Source organism: Bos javanicus, chromosome 20 (genome assembly GCF_032452875.1).
Source record: "Bos javanicus breed banteng chromosome 20, ARS-OSU_banteng_1.0, whole genome shotgun sequence".
Classification (NCBI taxonomy): domain Eukaryota; kingdom Metazoa; phylum Chordata; class Mammalia; order Artiodactyla; family Bovidae; genus Bos; species Bos javanicus.
Window position 1 is genome coordinate 48,459,236 of NC_083887.1, and position 3,977 is coordinate 48,463,212.

The window sequence follows — 3,977 nt, forward strand, 5'->3', positions numbered from 1 at the left end:
TGTGGTTATCAGGGGTTAGATAGTGGCAGAATTGAAGAGATGTGGTTTAACAATACAAAGTTGCAACTAGTAGACAAGTAAATCCTGGAGATCTATTGTACAGCATAGTGATTACAGTCAACACTTCTGTATAAACTTCAAATTTGCTAAGAGACTACATCTTAATTGTTTTCACCACACACACACAAAAGATAATTAAGTGACATGATAGAGGTGTTAACTAAGGCAATGGTGGTAATCATATTGCAATGCACAAATGTATCAAGTCAACAAGTTGGACACCTTAAACTTACACAATGTTATATGCTAATTATAGCTCAATTAAGCAAATAATGATAGTGAGTGGCTGAAATAACTCAACTGGGAGAGTGTTAGACTAAAGATCTAAAGGCCCCTGGTTCAATTCCATGTTTCAGTGACTATTTCTGATCCTTTGGGCTTCCCCAGTGGCTCAGATGGTAAAGAATCTGCCTGTAGTGTAGGAAACTCAGGTTTAGTCCCTGGGTCAGGAAGATCCCTGGGAAGGGAATGGCTACCCACTCCAGTATTCTTGCCTGGAGAATTCCATGGACAGAGGAGCCAGGCAGGCTACAGTCCACAGGGTCACAAAGAGTTGGACAACACTGAACAATTAGCACTTTCAAACAAATAAAAAAGACTGAGGACACCAAAATTGGCATGGGTGTGGAGCAACCAGAATTCTCAGACATTGTTGATGAGAGTGTAAAAGTATATAAACCCTGTTAAAATTTCTGAATTATTGATAAAAGTAAGCATATTCCTATCATTTGATCTATCAACTATAATTCTAGCTATTAGCCACATTAAAAAATTATATTAGCTTTGTTTATAATATCCCTAAACTGGAATCATCCCAGATGATCAGACATGCATTGTTTTTTATTCCTTAAGCTTTGAAAATTCCTTCAGTTCAGTTCAGTCACTCAGTCATGTCCGACTCTTTGTGACCCCATGAACCACAGCACGCCAGGCCTCCCTGTCCATCACCAACTCCCAGAGTTCACTCAAACTCATGTCCATCGAGTTGGTGATGCCATCCAGCCATCTCATCCTCTGTTGTCCGCTTCTCCTCCTGCCTCACTATATAAGTTTAGTGTTTTATCCAAAATTATTCTGATTAAAAAGTGTAAGTTCAGTAATTCTCAAAAAATATTTTTCTCCTTAAAATTATGTATCAAGGAATCCTGCTTAATGGCAGTTTATATGTAACGATATAGAGAGATGAAAAATGAGAATCAGAAAGGAAGGAAGGGAGGAAGGAGGGAAGAGAGGAAGGAAAGAATAAAGGAGGAGAGGTAATAGAGGAAGGAGGGAAGAAAGGAAGGAATGGAAAGGGAGGAAGATCAGAATGTAATTAAATGGATTTAATAAAGGTAAACTTTTAAGTAAAATCACAGAAATAAAAAATATAGTTATTACTCACTATAGGAGGTTATGTTTCATGAACATAATTGTCTTTAGCAATTTGGCCCATGGTAAAAGACATATGGGCAGTCTTTGTATAGTAGATATATTTAATTCTTGATCCTAGAAAAATATATATATTAAGAAATGCTCAGAGGTCTTCCACATGGAGAAATTCCAAAATTATAGCATACCTAAACTCTTTAGAATATTGAATTTTAATCTTTGTTAATTGTAATAGGAAAATCTCTCCATAATTCTCATCTTTGTGCTTTTCTCAATCTATCTTGAATTCTAAAAAACAGATTTCTGTTATATATGCTAGGTTACTTAATCCCTCTTCCATTAAATATCAGTGAAAAATCCAACCTGTTTTTTTCTTTTAAAGAAACATGATAATAAAAATAATTTTTCTAATGCTAAATGTACACAATCATCTGAAACTTTGAATGTTTCAAGAATTTTCCCTATGTAAAAAAAATGCATGTTCTCATAACTATTTACTAAACAGCTGTCTTGTCCCAGATTCAATTCTAGATATTGTGAATACAGTGCTAACAATAAAGATAATATCCATATTTTATGGGGTTTTATTTTGGTTGGGAAGCTAATCAGTCTAATAAACAAACACACAAAGTATTTCTGATTGTAAAAAGTGTGAAGAAAGTAAAATGATATGATACATAGTGCTTTGGAGTGCTACTTTAGATTTATTTGGTGTTCATTCTGTAACTATCTAAAATATTGACATTCTTATTGACACCAACCATATGAATATCCAGGAGAGTACGTTTTAGGCAGGTTGAAGTGTGAAGGCTCTAAAGTGTGTATGAACTTGGTATAACTTTAAAACCACCTGAAAGCCAGGATGGTGGAAGTGGATGTAGTGAATGAAAGAGTGGGATATGGTAAAGTTGGAGAGATAGGCAAGTTCATGGTGGGACTAAAAGGCCATGGTGAAGAATTTGTAAATTTGTAATTTTTTCATAAGGCAATGGCAACCCAGTCCAGTACTCTGGCCTGGAAAATCCCATGGACGGAGGAGTCTGGTAGGCTGCAGTCCACGGGATCACAAAGTGTTGGACACGACTGAGTGACTTCACTTTCACTTTTCACTTTCATCCACTGGAGAAGGAAATGGCAACCCACTCCAGTGTTCTTGCCTGGAGAATCCCAGGGACAGCGGAGCATGGTGGGCTGCCGTCTATGGGGTCACACAGAGTCGGACACGACTGAAGCGACTTAGCAACAGTAGCAGCAGCAGCATAGTAAAAGCCTATACTTTATGGTAACTCTTGGGATTGTCTGGTATCTCAGACAGTAAACAATCTGCCTGCAATCCAGGGCAGAGACCTGGGCTCAATCCCTGGGTTTGAAAGATCGCCTGGAGAAGGAAATGGCAACCCACTCCAGTATTCTTGCCTGGAGAATTCCATGGACAGAGGAAACTGGTGGGCTACAGTGGTGTGGTCACAAAAGAGTCAGACACTACTGAGTGACTAACACAACACATAGTAAAAACCACTGACAGATATTCATTTTCTAAATATTATTTTACACTGTGTATATTAATGTGTAGATAAACATGGAAGTCAGAGTATAAAGAACAATAAGTGACATGTATTGTAATCTAGATAAGAAACAATAAGATCTTGGAAAAGGATTTTTACAAGAAAGAGAGAGGTAGCTGGATTTTGGCTTTAAGTTCTGAATAAAATCCAAGACTCAGTTTGGATCCTGCTTATGTAATTTATCGACATCTAAGTTGAGCTATCGAAAATGAAGTCATATAAATATATATATATATGAGCCAGAATCTCTAGGGAAACACAAAATTAACTCTAAAAGAGTTAGACAATAACAATAGAAATGTGGGTTAGAATTTTATTATGGCAACCAAAAACAAAATAAGCACCCAAAATTAATTCATGTATAAGTTTTATAAATGGGGATATTAACACTTAGGAAAATCTATTACAACCTATTCTAGTCTTCATTTATCAGACAAGACATACTTTTTAAAAATGATCAAAGCCATGGAGAGTTAAAAATTAAATGATAAATACTAGAAGAAACTGAGGACACTTAGCTTAAATGAATAGTATCACAGTGGTCGTAATATTTGCTTTTTAATATTTTTCTATGTCTTGAGCAAAATTTGAGGGTAGATTCATGGAAGGTACATACTAAATACAATATACACTACCATAAATATTAATATAAATAATTACATTAATCTGAAGTGTGTGACTACCTCTTGCACTATTTATTTATCAACCCTCTCCTCCCTATCATGGATTATTGAGTCACTGATACTATTTTAAAGACTGTTAAAGAATTTGTCATCTACTTCAAAAAATGATACAGACCATATATAGGTTTATCAAATAGGTTATCATTCAAATTGGAACCTATTTGAGTATAAAGCAAGCTTTACTAATATTTGGGCTTCCCAGCTGGCTCAGATGGTAAAGAACCTGCCTGCAATGCGGAGACCTTGCTTTGATCTCTGGGTGGGGAAGATCCCTAGAGAAGGTCATGGCAACCCACTC

At 36.1% G+C, this 3,977-nt stretch overlaps 1 non-coding gene across 1 annotated transcript; it reads left to right on the forward strand.

The window, feature by feature from the left end:
* The first annotated feature begins 345 nt into the window (after positions 1–345).
* On the forward strand, positions 346–418 carry TRNAF-AAA (transfer RNA phenylalanine (anticodon AAA)). Its single transcript has one exon. It is a non-coding gene; the product is annotated as a tRNA-Phe (tRNA).
* Positions 419–3,977: the final 3,559 nt, after the last annotated feature.